General features: G+C 38.1%; 1 long non-coding RNA gene across 1 annotated transcript; it reads left to right on the top strand.

Moving 5' to 3' along the window:
• The first annotated feature begins 11,231 nt into the window (after window positions 1–11,231).
• On the top strand, window positions 11,232–22,394 carry LOC122231409. The gene is made up of 3 exons (XR_006208641.1): window positions 11,232–11,388; window positions 19,276–19,316; window positions 22,302–22,394. It is a non-coding gene; the product is annotated as an uncharacterized LOC122231409 (long non-coding RNA).
• The last annotated feature ends 522 nt before the right edge of the window (window positions 22,395–22,916 follow it).

Genomic DNA, 22,916 nt, shown 5'->3' with positions numbered 1-22,916 from the left:
ACAGCCAGTGTGGTTGAAATGGAAAGTGTATTTCCCAAATAAAAAACTAATAAACCTCCTTGACCCTATTTTATCTTCCAATATGACCATTTTCCCACTTTCTGTTACAGAACAATTCCTCAGAAGAGTTTCTACTCATTGTATGTAGTTTTCCTCTTCTCACTCTTCATTGAATCCACTTCAGCCAGGCTATCGACAAAGTCAGTCATCATTTGTACATAAACAAACACATGGACAAAACTCGATCATCATTTGTACCTGACATGTCACCAGCAATTAGGATGTGGTGCCCATTCTTTCCTCCATGACACAATTTCTTCCCTTGATTTTTAGAGTACTACAGTTGAATAGTTTCTTATTTTATTGATAGTAGTTTTCTCAGTCTTGTTTGCTGTCTCCTCTTCCTCTCTCTGAGCTAATGTGGGACTGCCCAAAGACGGTCTTTAAACCTCTCCTGAATTCCATCTGTACTCCCTTGTGATTTCATCCAAACCCATCCCCTAAATACTACCTGTATACTTATCACTCCAAGGTTTATACTCTGAGCCCAGAAATGACCTCTAAACTCTTGGATCATATAGCTAACTCAAAATTCAATATATTTACTTGTATTTCTAATAGAAATCTCAAACTTAAAAATGAGCTTCTGATCTCTCAACTCAAAACATTCTCTTCTTTCAGTCTTATCAACTACAGAATCATCCCCTCAGTTACATGGCCCTCAAACTCTGGGGGCATACTTAACTCTTGTCTCTTATACTATCATGCCACACCTTCAGTCAATTAGCAAAGTTAGCTGACTTTACTTTTAAAACATATCCAGAATCTGACCAATTTAATCATGCCCCTTGTTATCAGTTTGGACAAAACCATCATCATCTTTTCAAATTATTGTTATTGCCTTGTAACTGATCTCTATGTTTGATTCTTTGCCCTGTTTAATCTTGTAAACATAACAGCTGGAATGATCCTGTTAAAAGTAAGATGAAGTTATGTTTGCAGAGATAGTCCTTCCATGGCTTCTCCTTGCTCTAAGAGTAAAGATAAAGTGGTTATCACCTGTGAGGCCCTGCACCCTCTGGCCCTAAGCTGACTCTGATCTAATTTCTTGATTTTTCTTGTTCTTTGAATCCACATCAGTCACACTGTTCCTCTTGCTGTGATTTTTTTTTTTTTCTTTTTAAACTAGGCACTCTCTCAGTGTGGGAGTTCTTGGCACAAACAAAATTAGCTGCCAGGACCCAGTTAATTAACTGAAAGAAGGCTTCTATTCTGGTTGGTGTCTGAATAGTTATGGGTCTGGGAATGGGGTGCCTGTAAGCCTATGCCTTGTTCATAAAGTAGACCAATATAAAAGAGGGCACATAGATGGGCACAAAAAATTCCCATGAGCCTTTCCACTGCCTTGCTGTTGCATTCCCAGAATGAGGATAAGATGTCTTAAGCTGACCAATCTGAAATTGATGATATACCAATATCTGTGCTTAATAATGATACAGGGGCTGGGAAGTGCTGGTAGGTAGAAGTTATATTGTGTTTTGGAAAATACTGATTCTCTGGGGCGCCTAGGTGGCTCAGTCAGTTAAGCGGCCGACTTCGGCTCAGGTCATGATCTCGCGGTCCGTGAGTTCGAAAGCCACATCAGGCTCTGTGCTGACAGCTCAGAGCCTGGAGCCTGTTTCAGATTCTGTGTCTCCCTCTCTCTGACCCTTCCCTGTTCATGCTTTGTCTCTCTCTGTCTCAAAAATAAATAAACGTTAAAAAAAAATTAAAAAAAAAAAAAAAGAAAATACTGATTCTCTATCTTGCTCCAATCTTATAGAATAAGAATGTCTACATGATGGGGCTAATGAATCAGTGTTTTAAAGAAGTTAGAAGTTATTATATAATTTGGAAGCTTATTAAGGTGCAATCCTAGCTGCAAAAAAAAATTCCCTAGCGATCTTTTAAAAAATGCTAATAGGCTTAGCCAGGAAATGTGCTTTAATAAGCAGCAGGGCTGAGAATCCATGGTCAAACAGAGTTAGAGATCAGTATTTATTGAATGAATAAAATGAGTGACTGATTAAAATGTGAACTATTATATATTCACACTCCTTGACAATTCAGATAAGTTCTTATTCTACTTTTTACTGTCTTTAGCTCCTCACTGTGAAGGAAAGATTAAAAAATAAATCCCTCACTTCTACATCACGGTTAGGACAGTTCTCATGATCTCTTGCCCATAATTTCTGTCCTTGTTTTTTGGCCTTTTCCTCCATATTAAAGCTAGAGCTATCTAAAAAGAATCCAGCCAATCATATTATGTGTGTATATAAAAATTTGTTGGTGTTTTCTTTCATTAGTCCAGAATTTTTTTTTGTTGTAAGTGACGGAAACTGAACTCAAAACAGTTTAAATGCGGAAAAAAATGATTTATCAGCTAACTAAATACAACAGAGCTGAATCTAGGATTCCATAGGATTCTATTCATTTCCATTTTTTAGTCTAATTTCTCTCTTTGGCTTCTCTGTCACATTTGGCAGGCACAATCTATCTCTGCTTAACACAGTGTTAGCCCCAGCAGTTCAAAGAGCTGGAGGCTGGCAGGAAGAGGTCCACTCAGGTCATATATCTTAGGCATCAATCCATTCTCACTGCCACCTGAGTGCTCAGCTGGAACCACTCACAAGGGGATCTTCCTTCCCCTCCATATGGTTTGGGCTTCTCATAGCATGGCAGCTAGTCTCCAAGGGGGAGAAGTGAATGCTGCCTGTCCTCTGACAGCTTCAGATAACACTGCTGCATTCTCTTACTCAAAGACCAGATTCACAAGTAGGGGAAGTAAACTCTCTTCTTCATATGAGGAGTATGTGAAGAATAACATGCACATTTAAGAGGCGGTGGTAGTGGGGTGGGGGAGTCATATAGCTCTTCTTTGAATACCACCTTCTGCAGCGTAAGTCCAGCTTAATTATTTCCATTTTCTAGTACGTTGTCTCAATGTCTGAATGACCCCAGGTGAACTTAATAATTTTCTTGTCTCTCTTCAAGAACAGTGTTTCTGATAGTGTGTTTTACAGATGTGTTGGGAAGCAAATGTGCCATCTATGGAAAATGAAAAAAAAATTTTTTTCGTTTGACATATAAGTTTGTGAAGGATTAAACTACCAAACAAATTTTCTCACTGCAGGAATTTTTAGAGTTTGTCATACACTGATATGCATTGCAAACCTCCCAAATGACAGGAGTAAGGAAGTTGGGTAGAGGATGGGGAAGGTTACACAGTAGAGTGTTTCTTAACACATAGGACTTGGAATTCTTTATGTGGAGCAATTTTTTAAACATTTTTTTAATGTTTATTCTTGAGAGAAAGCACGAGCAGGGGAGGGTCAGAGAGAGGGAGACACAGAATCTGAAGCAGGCTCCAGTCTCTGAGCTGTAAGCACAGAGCCAGATGTGGGGCTTGAACCCACAAAACCATGAGATCATGACCTGAACCGAAGTGGGACGCTAACCAACTGAGCCCCCCAGGCGTCCTGGAGCAATTTCTCCGATGGATATTCCATAATATAAGCTTCAGAAAACTCTGCCTCAATATTTTTTACATACCTCTAATGGTTCACTTGTCAGACTTTACTGTAATTCTTTGATTGTCAATTCATACATTACATTGTGAATTCTTAAATCTTGAAAATTTTGTTGTCTTGTTATTTTATCTCCAGCTCCCCCAGGGTCTAGCACATCATAGACATTTATAAAACATTTCAGGAAGAAGAGATTTAGAAAAGAGAAAGCAAATGGAAGGCAGGGAGAATGAAAGCTTTAGAACTTTTCATTATGTAAGCCCAGCTTTGATATATGCAGTTTGGCCATTTATGTCATGCCTGATTCAGCTGTTAGAATTCAGTTCTTCTGTGAAGATTCTTACGGGAGATTTATCATGATTTCAGATCGGCTAAAACCATGTTGCTGCTGCACATTTCTATTATAGTAGGAAGACTAATGATACCCTGAATGATGTTCACATCCTAATATCGAGAACCTGCGATAGTTAGGTTACCTGGCAAAGAGAATTAAGTTTGCAGAAGGAATTAAGATCGCTAATCGGCTGACCTTAAAATAGACTACTTTGCATTACATGGATGGGCCCAATTTAATCACAAGAAACCTTAAAATTGGAAGAGGGAGGCAGAAAAGAGAACCAGAGTAATGCAAGGTGACAAGATTTCAGGCAGATGTTGCTAGCTTTGAAGATAGAGGAAGGAGGCAATGAGTCAAGGAATGTAGGTGATTTCTAGAAGAAGCTGGAAAAGACATGGGAATGGACTTTCCCCCTCAACCTTCCAGAAAGGACAGAGCTCTACTATACCTTAATGTAAACCTGAGACCCATTTTGGATTTCTGAACTCCAGAACTGTAAGATAATAATTATCTGTGTCGCTTTAAGTGCCTAAGTTTGTAGTAATTTGTTACAGCTGCCATGGATGATTGCCATATTTTCTAGTTGACTAATAAATAAAAATAAATTATATAGGAGCAAGAATAGTGCAGCCCTGGCTGCACTTAATTTATTTTAATAGATTTAGTTTTAATTACCTTGATGCAACTCTGCAGTGTGTTAGTAAATACACCATAGTCCATTTTGTAACATTGACTAATCTATATTAATAGATGCTCTCAGTATGGTGTTTGGTCCTGGGCTAATTCCACTATAGCAAAATAAGCATGAGTATTTGTAGAATATGGAAATGGTTATTCTTTAGGTTATATAGTTCTGAGAAACTTTGTATTTTGAGGACAATTTGCAGTTTACAGAGGCAAAACAGGCAACATTTTGTAAGGGAGAAAACAACATAAGCATTTCAAAATAAGAAAATTTTAATAAAGTATAAATAATTCACCCAAAGGATGTTCAATTATTTAAACTCCCTTTCCTGTGATGTTCAGTAAGTCAGGAGTATTACATGCATTTTTGACTTACGATATTTTAAACTTACGATGGGGGCGCCTGGGTGGCGCAGTCGGTTAAGCGTCCGACTTCAGCCAGGTCACGATCTCGCGGTCCGTGAGTTCGAGCCCCGCGTCAGGCTCTGGGCTGATGGCTCGGAGCCTGGAGCCTGTTTCCGATTCTGTGTCTCCCTCTCTCTCTGCCCCTCCCCCGTTCATGCTCTGTCTCTCTCTGTCCCAAAAATAAATTAAAAACGTTGAAAAAAAAAAAAAAATTTAAACTTACGATGAGTTTATTGGACATAACCCCAACATAAGTTGAGGAAGATCTGTACTCTTCTTTTCTCAGGTAGCATAATAAAGAACACATATACATCATTTATCACAGTTTAGATTCCTTTTGATGACAGTAATAGAAGATGCAAATCAAACTAATTGTAAAAGATAAGGAAATATAGTCTCACCTATCTAAAATAGGAGTAAGAACTTTGAAGAAGCTTAATATAGCGAGTCAAATAAATGATTCCAAAAATGTTATATCCCCTTTCAATTCTGCTTCTGTTGTCTTTTTGCATATATTCAGAGCACTGGCTTCAACAAATGTTTTTATATGACAATGCCTATTAAAAATGTGTCTCAAGGAGCCTTGGTGGCTCTTGCTCGGGTCATGATCTCATGTTTTCATGAGTTCAAGCCCTACGTCCAGCTCTGTACTGACAGCACAGAGCTTGCTTAGGATTCTCTCTCTCCTCTCTCTGCTCTTCCCCTGCTTGCTTTCTCTGTCTCTCTCTCTCAGAAATAAATAAACTTAAAAATGCATCTCAATGATTGTTTTGATTATTATACTAGGTTTATTTTTATTTTTAAATTTTTAAATTGTTTTTATATTTACTAGATTGAGATGAAAAATATTATAGGTCTTCTCAATTCCATTCCTTTTCAGAAACAGAAAATAAATGGTTATAATGAAAAGTAAGATTTCCCTGAATATACACCTTCTAAGGTTGAAATATTATAAAGTTAACAATAGAGTTTTAATATTAAATTCTGCATTCTATTTTACCTCTCACAATTAATTTTCTCAAATCTTCAATTACTTTTGTGGGAGTAATTTCAATGTTTCCCTGTTTTTAAGCTTTATTTTTAATAATTGCAACTCATTAAATCTTAGGAAGCTGACAGTTTCTATTTTTGTTTCATTTCTTGAATAATTTGATTAAAGATTTTCAATTGATTTTGAACAGAATGCAACCAAAATTTGAAGATCTTGTTTTCAAAACAAGTCCAATACCACTGTGGAAATTTTAAGTTGCTTTTCAAAGTAATTCTTGAAATTTAAACCATTGCTAAAATCCAGCTGATGGTGGGCAGAAAAGAGAAAGCACAAACTCATACTGAAAAGTTTTTTTAATGCAACATCAACTTAATTATACACACACACAAATTGAGTCTTTTTTAATCTCTGTACATAAAGTAAGTATACATTTTGACTATAATTATTTCAACACAATCATTAATTTGTGTCCTATAAGAAATTCCAAGTGTATTTCTGGTCAATAGTTATTTGTTGTTGTTGTTGTTTGTTTGTTTGTTTAATTTCAACAAGACCAATGATTGTACCATAATACTGTGCTCTAACAAATTAGTATTTCATATTTTTTATCATTGCAAAAACTAAGTATTTTAGCTCTGATACTGAGTACTTTAATAGCATTCACACTGGTGTTATGTATTTAAAGAAAATGAATTTGTATAACTTTACTTGAATCCCATGAATTGGATGATAAAACTGAATCCATTACTGGAATTAACTGATTTTCTACGGAAGCATCTGATAACATTGATATACTACTTGTATCATTTAACTGTGCAGAATCAATGGTGTCATCTATTCCTTCACTTTTCTTATCTGCTTAAGAAAAAGTCAGTAGATCTAAATGAAAAGTCATATTTTATGGTATATTATATTAATGTCTTTTCTGAAGCTGGACATACCTGTCATTTATGGCTCACTTTATTTTATTTTTCAAAATTAAAACATTTTTTTCAATGTTTATTTATTTTCGAGAGAGTGCGATCAGGGGAGGGGCAGAGAGGAAGGGAGACACAGAATCTGAAGCAGGCTCCAGGCTCCAAGCTGTCAGCACAGAGCCGGATGCTGAGACCTAACCCATGAATGGTGAGATCATGACCCAAGGCAAATTTGGACGCTTAACTGACTGAGCCACCCAGACGTCCCTATTTTTCAAAATTTCAATTTAAATTCTAATTAACATATAGTGTAATACTGGTTTCAGGAGTAGAGTTTAGTGATTCATCACTTTCATATAACACCCAGAGCTCAATACAACTGCCCTCCTTCATACCCATCACCCATTTAGCCAATTCCCCACCCACCTCCCCTTCATCAACCCTCAGTTTATTCTCTAGTTAAGAGTCTCTTATGGTTTGCTTCCCTCTTCCCCGCCCTTCCTCTATGTTCATCTGTTTTGTTTGTTAAATTTTTGTGGTTTGTTTAAACGGGTAACACTTTTGAAATAAATACTGATGCTGTTTCTGAAGATTTATGTTCTCTAGCTTTCCTTTCCTGATAGTAAATGGTAAGAAATACCAAGCCAATATTTTATTCAACTTAAACATTTACCAACTTTTGAGAAATAGAAATTCTGGAAATAATTTTTTAAATTAATTCATTTATTTTGAGAGAGACAGAGACAATGCGAGCAGAGAAGGGGCAGAGAGAGAGGGAGAGAGAGAGAGAATTCCCAGCAGGCTCTGCACTGTCAGCTGCAGAGCCAGACGCAAGGCTTGGACTCACGAACCGTGACATCTTAACCTGAGCTGAAACCGAGGATCAGTCACTTAACTGACTGAGCCACCCAGGTGCCCCTGGAAATAATTTTTTAATTGTCTAGCTATTGCTACCAAAAGAGTTTATTGCAATAATAAAATAAAATAAAATACCATCAAACAATAAATTAGGTAAGTATCTATAGATTTACAACATTCAATAAATATAAAAAACACAGCAGGAATGGTAAGACTATTCTATTGATTAGACTATACAGTTATTGATTAGACTATTGATTAGACTATACAATTACTATTTTTTGCACATTTCTCAGGTACACATCAACCTACAATTTCACATTGACTTGACTAACTGAAGGTCTCATGGATTCCATCAAAAGTCATAGTACTAATCCTGTCATAAATGGCTGTATTCAAGTGGCCAGTAGGGGGCAGCTGATCAAAGACTTCTCCCACTACGGCTCTCAACCTGAAAAGTGTAGCTGTTTGCTAGTTGTCCTATCATAATCATTCTATTTTATCAGAAAATATTATGCATTCTTCTCTTGCAAGGGACATGTTATATTATCTGGAAAAGGAGAGAGGAAAAAGGCTGGTAATCTGATAGCCATGTGTTAAAGTTAGAACAGTGTTCAGTGCACATGAGTGTTATCCATTATTGTACAAGATCATGGCAGGAACAGGAAGTAAAATTTTAATGCAACTATTATTAATAATGCATTACCAAAAAATGAAAAACCTAAGACAAATGTCGAACTGAACAGGACTTGAGACAATAGGCATATATTTCAGACAAACTTGGTAAATATTCACCTATATATTATGTTTGTTGTGATTATTAATTTAAACTATGTAAACAAATTGTAAAGGTTGAAAAAATAAAAAAAACACAAAACACTAAACCTCACATTTATGTTAATGATGCCTACTTTTACTATTTCTACTGTGCTAACATGGTTCAGATTTCAAATTTCCAGATCAGTCTGAAGCAGGTATAAAGGCAAAAGCATATCAGTGAGTCCTATGGAATGGAATCAAATCTGACTCTGCCAACCCTTTGCTCTGTGACCACTGTCACAGAAACTGTTTCTCTGAAATGCAGCAATATGGGGATGATAGTGCTGCCATTAAAGAAGTTTCATAAGAATAGCATAAGTGAGGGGTGCCTGGGTGGCTCAGTCGGTTAAGCGTCCAATTTTGGGTCAGGTCATGATCTCGCGGTCCGTGAGTTTGAGCCCCGCGTCAGGCTCTGTGCTGACAGCTCAGAGCCTGGAGCCCGTTTCAGATTCTGTGCCTCCCTCTCTCTCTGATCCTCCCCCGTTCATGCTGTCTCTTCCTGTCTCAAAAATAAATAAATATTTAGAATAGCATAAGTGAATGATAATGAAATTTTAATATTATTGTATTAGTTTAATAATTTATTTTTCCTCTGTATGCCCCTCTTCCTTTACTTTTATGTCAAGAGTGTGATGCTACCCATCCAACTGCATTAGAAAGATTAAAAATCCCCACGTGAGGCTCCGTGCTGACAGTGTAGAGCCTGCTTAGAATTCTCTCTCCTTCTCTCTGCCCGTGCCCCACTCAGTCACTCCGTCTCTCTATCAAAATAAATAAACTTAAAAAAACTTTAAAAAAAGAAGAAAGACTAAATTAGAGGTAGTGGCTACCTATATGAAATCTCTCTTCTCTAATTTTTCCTGGAATGGGAACCTACTTAAGTGTTGGCAAAAGTATCTATAATCAGTCTATACTGAACATAACAGTTGGTAGATTTGTGGAAGAAATGCCACTGTTTAAAGGTCTAATGGTACATTTTGGATTCTGGGACTCCCAGTGTAGTCTCGGCAATGTCTGGGACTCTTTTTTTTTTCTTTTTCCAATTGTGGGTGTGAAGAATTAGGAGGCCAGTTTAGGGAAGGAAAATTGTGTATGTCAAAATGTCATAGTTTTTTTTAAAGACACTAGGATTCAAAAAAGCGCAAAGTAACAGTTCCTTTGTGTTTCTCCAGAGATTGACTTTTGTTGAATCTAAATGACCTTGTGACACGTAAAACAAGTGAATTACCAGATATAGAAAGATTTCGCAAAAATCATTAAATAAAATAACTTGATGCAAAAGCAAGGGTTATAAATATGTCATTCATAGAAGAAGAACCCTGAAATGTTATTACATATGTGAAAAATTTCTCAACCCTGCTGATCTAGGAATGGCAAACATGAGACAAACAAAAATGAAACACACAAATATGACACACCATTTCACGCCCATCAGAGCAGCAAAAATAAAGTTTAACAGTAGCAAGTGTTGGCGAAGATGTGGGGAAATGGAATCAAAGTGATGTTAACACATTGCAAAGCGATTTGACAATGCTTAGTAAAATTCATAATGTGCAAACCCTATGAGTAAGATTTGTATTTCTGGGCTTATATCCCATAGAAATTCTCTAACATGTATAATAGAATATCTGTGCAAGAATATTTGCGGCAACATTGTTAATAATAGTAAAACACTAAAACTTACCAAAATCTGATACTGAAAGGATGAAAAAATGAAACAAGAGGGGCGCCTGGGTGGCTCAGTTGGTTAAGCGTCCGACTTCAGCTCAGGTCACGATCTTGCGGTCCGTGAGTTCGAGCCCCGCGTTGGGCTCTGGGCTGACGGCTCAGAGCCTGGAGCCTGTTTCCGATTCTGTGTCTCCCTCTCTCTCTGCCCCTCCCCCGTTCATGCTCTGTCTCTCTCTCTGTCTCAAAAATAAATAAACGTTAAAAAAAATTAAAAAAAAATGAAACAGGATACGTTGCTATTTGAGAGAAATAGCAATTTGAAGAATGATGCATCAAATAAGTATATTTGCCAAGTTAAAACCCTATATAACACTATAAATTAACTCACGTAAGTGGGTGTTGCCTATCTATATATCAGTATATATCTATCAGGAATCTTTATGCAGTCATAAATCTATCCATCTTTCTATCAGTCAGTCCACAGATATATCCATCTGTATTTTTTAACAAACTAGAATTATACCCATCAAATTTGTAAACATAGTTGCCCAGGCATGAGAAGGAAGTTGCCTGGGATGGGATGAAACAATAAAGGAAAACACACTTTAACTTTATCCATAATATATATATTTTTGCAGTTAGAAAAACAGACACAGCAAATTTCACAAAAATAACTAGTGTCTATTTTAGGTGCACATAAAATTATAAGTTACACCATTCTTCTTTTTATTTTAATCTTCTTTCTTATTTTCTAAAAACAATGCTTTAAATGAAAGAAATCAATATATACAATGCTGGAATTTTAGCCCTTGAAATCTGAATGTATTTTTATTGACTAGAGAAGGCAAACACGGTCATGTGTTTGCAACATCTGCAATGAGCTAATGGGGCAACTCATAAGGGAATGGAATTTGGCATTTGTCCAGAGGACCCAGATCTACACAAATCTTGTCCTGTTAATTCTGTCTGCAGTGAGAGAAGTGGCTCTAAGAAATAAAGTAATTATGGCAGATCAGAGGTAGAGGAGAACTCAAGAAACCATCCAGGATGATCCTGTCATTTGAGTGATGAAGAAACTGAGGTCCAGGCAACAGAAGGAACTTGGCAAAAATGACATTGGCAATCAGTTCTCTGGACTTCCAGGTAAGCACACCACACAGAATTATAGGTGTTGTCTTCTGGGGACCCAAATTACTTGTTCCTACTCCAATGACTTTTGCTTCTGGGCAAAAGCAATGAAGTCAGTATCAATGCTAATTAACCATTTCTGTATTCTGCCCTGAGCCAGATAGCCAGGGTGCGGACATCAGCAAGGATCTACCTCAAGGTCTGAGCTTCTATCAGCTGCCAGTTCAGCTCAAGGGAGCCCTCCCCCAGCTCTGCCCCCAGTCCCTACATCCCCATGCCAGCTGCGTCTCTTGTGGCTTTGGCTTCACTCTCATTGATTTTGGGAAAGCTCGAAGGGCAAAGTTTCTTCTTGAGAGATGCAATGTTGCAGGGCTTGGGAGGCCTGGAATGGGCTTATTAATAAAGGCTGGTATTAATTAAGAGAAGGTCAAGGGGGTTTAAACACCTATTGCTCTGGAAGGACAACTGGGCATGAAGTGAGTGACTGTTATTGATTAAGCATTTTGATTGCCTGCTTGGATAGTCAATCAATAGTAAAGAGTCAGATTCTTCAAAATATTAAACAGACGAAGACAAGGATTTTAGATTGGGGCTTGAATTCCTAATGTTTTGGTAAAAAGTTAGGAAGAAAGCTCTTTGCATCCAGGTGAATTACAGGAGAGTAAGTGGAGGCGGAGTGATGGATTATTGAACTACTTGAAAAGCAATAGTTGCTGCCTGTGGCTTTTGTAATTCACTCTGTGAACATGTATCCTGAGGCTTGTGGTAAGAGTACATCAGATGTAATGGGTACTTTTTCAGCATCAGAATGTAAGGGAGATTTTTCTTCCAATTAAGGATAGGAAAGCAGCTCCTTAATGAGGAATCTATTTCAAACGTTAAAGGAAGGTAGTAACAATTTATCGTTCTCATTTTATAACTGAAAATAGCCCAACAATCCTAAAAATAGTGCTTCTAAGCTCTAAAAGAGAGGCTTTGTCAGGACTGAAGGATCGCGCCATTTCTACCTCTGGAGGTGAGAGTTTGCATTTATATGGTGCTTAGTAGGGACTAGGCAATGTTGACTCATTTATTTCTCACAATAAACCTCTGAGGCAGGTACTAATACATCTTCATTTTATAGATGGGGAAAAGATCATATAAAGATTATTTCGCCTAATGTCACTCAGCTGTCAATAGCAGAATTATGGTTTGAATTGAGGAAGTCTGTATTCCTAACCACTCAGCTAGTAATTTTTAAATTTTAACTCACATGGGAATCACCCTGAGGCCTTGTTAAAACATAAAATACTGGACTTCATTTCCAGATTTAGTAGGTCTGGGGCGGGACCCAAGAATTGAATTTCTAACAAGATCCAAGTTAATGCCAATACTGATAGTTTAAGATTTAGGCTTTGAGGACCACTGCACTAGACTCTGTGTGCCATTTCTTTGCTCCCTAAACTTCTACAAGTATTCACCCTGTAAGTGGTACACATGACTCTCAGCAGTTCCTTTCAGGTGTGGGGTCAAAATTAAATCACCCAAACAGGGGCACCTGGGTGGCTCAGTGGGTTAAGCTTCTGACTTTGGCCCAGGGCATGATCTCACAGTTCGTGGGTTCTAGCTCTACATCGGGCTCTGTGCTGACAGCTCAGAGCCTGGAGCCTGCTTTGGATTCTGTGTCTCCCTCTCTCTCTGCCCCTCTCCTGCTCGTGCTCTGTCTCTTTCCCTCTCTTTCAAAAATAAATAAATGTCAAAAAAAATAAATCACCCAAACATAGCACCATGGATTTTGAAAACATTTTGATCAGTAAAATAGATCAAAAAGAAATACAAAAGCATCAATCAAAGGGTAAGTGCACCAGGCATATTATTATACTTGAGGTCTAGAAATGACATGTGTTGTGACTAAGGCTTATCATTTGTGAATTGAACATAGCCATGAACATAGCTGGGTGTCATTTTCTATTATTTGATGGTAATTGCCCTATACTCAATTATTTGCAGATGGCCCACAATGTATATTTTTATACCCTTGGGCTGCTTCCTTTTTTTTTTTTAATTTTTTAATGTTTATTTTTGACAGAGAGAGAGAGGCAGAGAATGAACAGGGGAGGGGCAGAGAGAGAGGGAGACACAGAATCTGAAGCAGGCTCCAGGCTCGGAGCTGTCAGCCCAGAGCCTGACGTGGGGCTCAAACTCACAGACCCTGAGATCATGACCTGAGCCGAAGTCAGACGCTCAACCGACTGAGCCACCCAGGCACCTTGTTTGGGCTGCTTCCTTTGACTGAAATGCTCCTTCACTCCTTAATGACAGACATCCTATTTACACTTCAAGACCCCACTAACCCTCTGTTATGAAGTGTAAAGTTTCTCATGGTTGAGAATGACCTGAAGTGATAACTGTTCTCTAGATCAGTTTGTGGCCAAAAAAAGAAAAAAAAAATAGATGAACAAGTGAGTAACTTGAGATCATCCCTTATTTTTCTTATTCATCCCTCTTGGCTGCCATATCAAGATGTCCTTATCTTAATCATTGTATTTTTCCTGTTTACTCGCTTCTCTTTGGCCTTGGGTATTGAGTGCCTCCAGTTCAGACACCAGAAGAATGTAAAGAATATGTGGCTGAGGACTTTGTTTAACTTTGTCCATTGTGAGCTTCCAGGAAACAGCCGCATCAGCTCATCAAACAACTCTAAATTTCCATGAACTTCTCTAGAAAGTTCAACTAATGATGGGAGGTCTCAATTACCTTTGAAGTTCAAAAACCTTCAAATGTCTGGCAAAATCAAAGCTATTGAAATGCATAGAACCTCCTAATAGAGCCTGCTTTATCCTTGAATCTTCCATGGCCCCATTTTTATGGCCTTACAGAAACACTACCTAGCTTTGGAAGTTGATATCAAAAGAACATGAAGATGACTCCTAAATCTTCTGCAAAAAGAATGAAGGTTGACAATGTTGCTGTTTGACTCTGATTCAGACAATGGTCAGAGAGAAGTGACTGGCTTGAGATTGTAGGGAAGAAAGGCATTTCCCCTTTTCTCTTTTAGGTTCTTTGGCTTAATAAGCAAATTGACATAAGACAGATTAACAGGGATAAAAAATAACAAATTTAATTTTGCTCATGTGGGAGCCCCAGAAGTATGAGGCTTTCCACTAATCAGGCAATTGAGATTTATATGCCATCCTGAGCTAAGGAGAAGCGATAGGGGTCTGGGACTTCAAAGGGAGAGAGACAATTTATAGGAGGATGAGAGGAGCAAACGTCTGCCAAACAAATGTTTACCATGTCATACAAATAAATTATTCCAGGTAAAAGCTCTCTTCCTGGTACAAGCCTCTTGTCTAAATTATTTTAGATAGTTAAGGGAGAAGTAATAAGCTCTTCTTAAGTCTGTTGAGTATTGGTTGTCTTCTTCTCAAAATAATACACATGCCAAAGTAGCAATTTTGAGGTGGCCTGCCCTGCACCTCATCCGAATCTACCACTCTCCTTCTTCCTAAGGTGCATATGCTGCTTTGGATTTGATAGACTTTAAGGTCAGAATCAGAAGGAAATTAGCCACTTCCACATCCCCTGGATGGAAGCCAGGCTTCCTTGTGTTCTGCAAGTAATTAGGAAGTTGGTAATAGACTATCCTGGAATTCAGAGGCAGGAGACTTCATAGAAGGAGGTCTTGTCCTGTTAAGTATCAACCATGGCAAACCTCAAATGTTGGTTTTACAGATAAGGACATCTGAGGCTGAGATGTGGTTGAGAAAGCAGAGAAATGCCAGAGCTAGGACTCCAAGTTAAGTACTTCAGATTCCAGACTCTATACATGCAGTTTCCATTTGAAAAAACAAAACAGAACAGAACAAAACAATAACATTAAAACAACAACAACAACAACAACAACGACACCCATACAGCACAAACAGTGCAGATTGTCCTGAAACACTGCATTAATCTCAGAGCATTACCTAGACTTTTAAAGATGACCCTTTTACTGAGATGATTTTTTTTTTTGCAAAATTGTGTGATCTCCAGGGACTTCTTTCTTAAACGCTTGCTAATCCATTAAGAAATGCGCATCTCTGAAATCTTTTTGGCCTTACAGACATTTATTGTGTGACTTCTAGAAGTCCTACACTGTGGAGAATTTAGAAGGAGGTAAAGTAGTGAAAATAACAGGAGCTATGGGGCCATACAGCCCTGTTTCAGTCTTCCACCTGCCTCTTCAAATAGCTTTGTGCAAAATACTTTCTCTCTCTGATCATTAGTTTCCCCTATTGATATTGTGATGTTGAAATAAGATAATATATATGAAGTATTTCACAGATCCTTAAAAAAATGTGCATTCTAGTTTATAAGGGCAACTGCTGTTATTATTCCTAATGGAAAAAAAGAAGCCTCTTTCACATTAGGCATTTTGTTTGAAGATGTACCTAGAGTATTGGTAGAGGAGGAAGTGAGCAACTTCTTTAGGCCAGTTCCCTAGAGGGTGCAATTACTGAGAACAGTTAAGCAGAGTTTTTACCCCAATGGCCAGAAAGCTCTGACTCACAGCTGTTCACTATCTCAAACATGGATTCCGCTGACAGGCTTTAGAGAGAGGAGGATTACCTGACAGAGGCTCCACCAGGGACTAGGTTATCAAAAGCTGCAGCTTTTGCAATAGTGCTATTAAAACCTTGAGCCACAGCTCTCTCTGGCCTGTGCTGGGCTCAGACCGTTGGCTTTATTTGCTTCTCACAAATCATGAGACCCTGCATGTTTGGGCCACCATTAGCATCCTTATGAGCCGAGAAACTTTAACATTCCAGTCATGGGATAGATAATCACTAGAACTTGGTTCCTAAATACAAGTCCCAGGAGCTGAGTACCTACAGTGTGCTACCCATGACATATCACACTTGCCTTTTGGAATTTTCTATCCCCTTAAGGCTCTAGTGCACAGTTGATTTATTGTTTATGGCTTTATTGTTTTCTTATTGTTGATTATTGTTTATGGCTCCCCATAATGGCTCCCCATGTCATGGCTCCTTTCACTTGGTGAAAACATAGCCTACCACTAAAGAAGTGAAGAGGCCCCGATACTCCTTTTTTTCCATCACCTCAAGGTACAGTACAGGCATATGAGCTAGGCTTGGCCAATTGGATATTTCTGTCACTTTGAAGTGGAGCCAGTGGTACAATAAAACATGTTCAGTGCTAGCAGCAAAGATGCATCCAGCGTCTGTGGTGCCTGTGGCATCTGGACTGGTGGTATCTCCCGCTATTAACCATGTTGTTCCTATTCTGATGTGACTATAACTGTAGTACTAATCCCTTTAGCTTCCTTGACATTCCGCCTATTTTGACTCTCTAACGACTGAAGTGCTTTGCTTCATTCCTGACCATTCTTCATTTTATGAACTATCCATTATGCTTTCAATACATTATCTTTCTACCCACACAAAGCAGATTTGTTCTCATTATTTACAATCAAGATTGATACAAATATAGTAATATTGAAATAAGTAATCCCAAATTTAAAAAAAAAGAGAAAAGAATGTTATGAAGGGAAATTAAAGGATGCTACCAAGGATATAAGCCTGACAAATGAAATATATAGGTGCTTTGTCTTCTTTTAACTATAGATTCTGCATTTTCAACAAAAATATCTCACAGGTTCATGGAATTGATAGAGCAAAAGAAAAAGGTCATCTTGTCCAAACAGCCCATCTTAAGGAAGGGTGTTCTGCCCTGGAGAGGGTGACTATAGCAAATCTATGGCAAAGCCAACTCTAGAAAATACAAAACTCCTTTTCCCTAACTATGTGCTCCTTCTGATGCAAACCTAGTTTCTTAAATTTGAGAGTGAAGAGATACATTTTAATAGAATGAAAGGTTGATGTGGAATGGAGCATTTTTTTCTGACCTTATAAAACCCAGCCCCACTCCAGGGTAATGGGATGAACATTGAGATTATAAATAGAAACAGTCTGGAAAGTTTGGACTTTAGAGTGTAGGCAGTGGTGATTCGTGAGGGAACAGGCGAATGAATGATCTCTTAATAGTGTTATTCCACTTCACATTTATATGATACCTTACAGCCTATTAACAATAGTACTAGGAGGAACAAAACGTTGCTTAACTGCCTCCATTTCCCCTTTCTGACTCTCCAGTAGAGTTTGTGAGCTCCTCTTCTGTTCCAGGGCCATGCCATGCACCTAAGAGAACGTACTGCAGTGTGTTGTACTCTTCCAGTTACTGCAGGGTCAGCTACGAGTTCCTTGAATCCACAGTTCTGCTCCCCTTGTTTCAGACCCCACTGATGATCTCCAAACTAATATTCTACCGTCACGTGATAGGCATGTGTTAGCTATGTACTCAGCAAATGAATACAGGATGAGTGAATGTTAGGGGACAGATGGTCAGTTAAGTTGACACACAAAACTAATCATCATAGCCATGACCAGCAAACATGCACGTTTCTGATCATAGTGATAACATCTGGCTATCTCTCAATCCTGATTTTTTCTTCTTTTATGTGCCCCCCTCCAAAGTTCAGGTCTGTTCCCATTGTCTTAAGTATCTAAGATCATGTGCCTTCGTATGCCCGTCTTCTGCCCCTTCCCAGCCCGGTCAGCCTTCATTAGCTTTCCTTGGCATAATTAATTCTTCATTTTCTTTTTCAATCTATTGTTAAGGCATCTGCTCTATATCTTTCTTCCTGTAGGGATTTCCTTTGTCTTTTTCAATAGACTTTCTAGGTGTTTTATCAGAAACACCTGCCTCATGCTAATCAAATCTGTTGACTTCCAAAGCTATTGTTTTTATAGGGCTTTTGACAGCCTATATTAAAAATCAAATGCTGAATCTATTTCCCTTTGCATTACTGATGTAATGATCTAATTCTCCTTGACTTTTATCACAGTGTCTAGTATATAAATAAATATCTAACAAATGTGAGCTATAATAAACTCTTACTATCATTATTATTACTAGTATTTCTAGCATTACTGATGAAGGAGGATGTGGCAAGTATTTAAGAATAGAGGAAAAACACAAACTCAGATTTATTGGTTCTAAAGTCTGGCAGTCATTCAAAGAGAAAGAGCTTGTTTTGAAAGGATTAATTTGTCCCAGGGATGCTACATGGACAAGAGGAAATAAAGAATGCAAGAAGCATCTTCATATGGTACCTGACATTATAGAAGGATTCTTGCACAGAGAAACAGGACACTGAGGCTTTTCTGTCCAGGAAGCAACTTTATTCGTTATGCCAGGAAGGGCTCAGTGGGTTCATACCTGAAAAACTGAGTCCCAAGCGCAGCAGGGTGTGGCTTCTTGCACAGTTTTTTCTCCTTTGTCTCCCATATATAGTAACACACAGTCTGAATGGGTGGTCTATGTTACAGAGTCGCGAGGAATGTTGTGCATATGCATATAGCCAGGTTGCCTTCCCTTGTCTTGAGGTTTTCACCACATTCCTTAAGGAGGGGATCTACCACAATATAACAGATGCTCTGTAAATGTGGAATGAATAAATGACTATGTGCTAATGAAAGAGAAATACTAAAATAATGTCCAATGGGGATATATGTGAGATATGAGAATAGTCTGAATATTTTAGACTAGTAGGACAGAAAAGTCAAGTTTCACTTACAGATTATCATAGACATACATGCACACACACACACACAAATGGCTTTAGCACAATAGCTCTTACTCTCAAAAATATGTGAACAAAAAATGAAGAATGGGAAATTGGAACTACTGAAAGATAGGAGAAAAAAATAGCAGACAGGAAAGAAGGAAAGGAGGATGGTAGAAGGAAAGAACTAGAGGAAATGATGTGATTAAAGGGTTGCCTAGCAAACTCACAAAAACAAAATGTCAGTTCTGGATATTGGAACTTTCTAAATCACACTGATTATCTATTTATAGGAGTGTCTCCTCCTCTCTCCTAGACCACAAGCTCCTTAAAGGTAAGCAGTAGCTTTTTAGGCTGATCTTTGTAGCTTCCTTAATGTATTGCATATGCCATGCCCTTAATAAATTGAGAGAGAGAATGAATATAAGAATAATTGATTAATAAATGAAGGCATGAAAAGAAGCAACCAACTAGAAAATATAAAGGATCAATTTTTTAAAAAGAAATTATTACCAAGCAGGTATAACTACATGAGTAGGGCCAGAGGCCTTTTAGGTATGATCTGACTGCCTACTGCCAAGGTCTCCAGCTCAAGAAATAACTACTCCACTGCCTATCAAAAAGCTTAAAGTTTTCTAATAGAATTCATTGCTTTGGCCTCAAGGGCTTTTCTGCCTTTAAGGGTTGTCTGCTAAATTACAGATATCTCTGGGATATATAAAATGTGAAGCTATTATCAGCTTGAACCTCAGGGGGGATTAGTTGATGGCTGGTTGTTGGGAAGGTATGTGCCTAGGAAGAAAAAGAAGAGAAGAGGAAGGGACCTAGATTACCTGAAAGTTTCATATGTCAGTTGTTTTACATATATTATCTCCTTTCATCCTTAAAAAACAAAACAATATCCAAACAAAATAGTGCATAGTACCTATTATTATTATATCCATTTTTACAGAGAGGAGTCAAGTTTATAGAAGGCGAATTGCCAGTCTGATTAACTCTGCCAGAAGGGAGCAGAGTTGGAATTTGAATGGAGATTTGTCAGGCTTCTTCCTTTCACTAGGCAGAGCTCTCTCCCAAAGGTCAGGAGGAAACTCCAGGTCCTGAAACATAATAATTTTATTTAGTACTGGAAATATTTTGACATTTCCCAGATTCCTTTTTAGAATGACAACTAACCCACCTGTATTAGTTTCCTAGGGCTGCTGTGTAACAAAATACCACAAATTGAGTGGCTTCAAAGAACATACATTTATTGGTTTATGATTCTGAAAGCTGGAAGTCTAAAATCAAGGTGTTGATAGGGCCACGCTCCCTCTGGAGCCCCTAGGGAAGGATTCTTCCTTGTACCTCCCAGCTTTTAATACCCTCAGGGATTTCTTGATTCATGGCAGTGATAGGGTTTTGGAGCCTTGGGAGTCCAGAGCCAATGGCCAAGAAAGAATTCTCGAGATGTCTTTGGTGCAAAAAAGTGATTTTATTAAAACATGGGGATAGGACTTGTGGGCAGAAAGAGCTGCACTGGGGCTGTGAGGAGTGACTGATTATATACTATATACTATATTAAGGGAGGTTTCCAAAAGGATTTTCATATGCTAAAGAGAACTCATAAGATGCTGGAGGCCTAGTTATTGTCAAGCTAAGGTTGTTTTTCCCTTTAGCAAAGCATTACCACTAAGACAATAGAGAGTTCCTTGAGGAATGTTTTACTCTACCTGTATCAAGTGTTTGTCAATGGGCTACAGGTTATAAGGAAATTTAATTTTATCTGCCATTTCCTTCTTGACTTTGTTCCCCACATCACTAGGGAGGGGAGGGTGATGTTGGGACCCCAGGAAACTGAGTCTACAGGTTTCTGTGAAGAAGAGGCTATTGATAAAATTGCATTTTTCTTGTAATTTACTAAGATATTGGTAAAGTGATGGAGACTCAGGTGCTGCATGCCTGTGATCTCCATCAGCCAACCTTTGGTTTTTCCCTTTCCTTTGTTCTTCAGCAGCCAGGAGTACTTACATAACATCACACATAAGGGGCAGGGGAGGTGGGGGGTTTCAGGCTATCAGCTTCCTTATGCTTTCTCATCAGCAGCATTACCCCAATATCTGCCCCCATCTTATTACGGTCATAATCTCTGTCATTCTTTGTCTTCATGTGGTGTTCTCTTTCCTGTGTTCTCTTTTGCTTCTTACAAGGAAAACAGACATATTAGATTAGAACTCATCCTATCAAATATGACTTCATTTTAACCGGAATATGTCTGCAAATAACCTATTTCCAAATAAGGTCACATTCATAGCTATGGAAGCTAGGACTTCAATGTATCTTTTGGGGGGTACATAATTCAACCTATCACATTTATTTCACTTGATTTGTCCTGCAATTAAGCTATCTATCTATCTATCTATCTATACATATATATATATATTCACCAAGTGAGTCTGTTTCAGTGGAAGGTAGAGAAGGAAGAAACAAAGTAGACAAAAAGTTTATGCCTCATTTCTTTAAAGAAGGTGATTTTATTGTCATGCTGTGGGCAAGGGTCTCCTGCATTTGCATTCACTCTAGGAAAAGAACTCCAGAGGGATTAGTGCTTCCCAAAAGCTTGGCTGTGTTTACTGTATGAATATAATCTTGACTAAAGCCTTTCTGGCCATATTTCTAAGCAAAACAACTGAATATGTTGCCATTTTGGAGATGAAAATGCTATAAATGAGATTACTTTTGCATTGAATCTGGGTTGCAGTTGGAGGTGATTTATCCTTTCAAATGACCGATGGATTTGCAAGGCCCTCTAGAGTGATTGACTTTCTATTGCACATTGGCTGTTTTCTTATTTATGGTAAGCAAAAGACTTTAATGATCAGAGCTGGAGCAAGAACAATTTCAATTTTGCATTCAAAAGATAGTCTTCAGGAGGCATAAAACTCCTTGAATTTGTTTAGCTTCTTTTTTGTTTGTTTGTTCTCACATTTGTGGTGCATAGATTTTAGAGTCTCTGACTATTCCGATCCTGGCTATTATTCTGGGGCAAATTACTTATACTCAGTAGCTTTGGGGTGCACTGTACAATAAACAATGTAGAAGTTGTTTGCTATGTGGTGCTTTAGATAATAATTAGTCACAGCAAATAATGGAGTGGATTCTTACCTCTAGGAACTTACCTGTAGGCTCAGCACATTATTTCTGTCCTCTACATATTTCCCTACACAGGTCTGATTTCTAAGGCTGATATTTGAGAAGATGGTGGAAGGTCTGTCTCCCGATCAAATTCACTCTTAGTATTGCTATACAGACTTTCTTCCTTTACTCTCTCTTTTGACAGAGCCTTTCTGTGAGAGAATGGCACCTACTTCCAGAGAAATGTCAGCAAAATAGGCAATTAATATGAGTTGTCAGCACATCTCAGAGGCAGAAGATTAGGGTGAGTTCTTCAAGCATTATTAAAATTCCATCTTTAACACTTCTCATGATGGAGGGCAAATTTGTTCCTCAAAATGGAGAGTAATAGGATGAATTTCGAAAACATTCTTGCACCAGCCCACACCCATATACACACAGAGTTATCATTTCCTAGTATTTGCATTTATTTAATATGTAGTTTATTATTACCTTTTAATTACAATGTCTCATACAAGACATAAATGGCAGCAATCAGACTTTAGGTCTTCACAAAGCTCAAAATGCAATACATGGAATATGACAGATGTGTAAATGGTTTTGAAGAGGAGAAAGCACCAAAGTGGCCTTAATTTTTACTCAGCTTGACTAAACATCAGATAGCTTCTTCAGGTATCCATGCCCCGACCTCCCGCTCACACTGGCCTTTATAGTATCCAGAGGGCCTACTCACAAAGATCTTTCCCACATTTTCTTATTTACTTTAGTAAATCTATAATTGTAAATTCTTTTTCTACTCCTTTGAGAAGTAACTTGTTTT

The sequence above is a fragment of the Panthera tigris genome, chromosome D1 (assembly GCF_018350195.1).
Source record: "Panthera tigris isolate Pti1 chromosome D1, P.tigris_Pti1_mat1.1, whole genome shotgun sequence".
NCBI lineage: Eukaryota > Metazoa > Chordata > Mammalia > Carnivora > Felidae > Panthera > Panthera tigris.
This window is presented reverse-complemented; position numbering and strand designations above follow the sequence as displayed.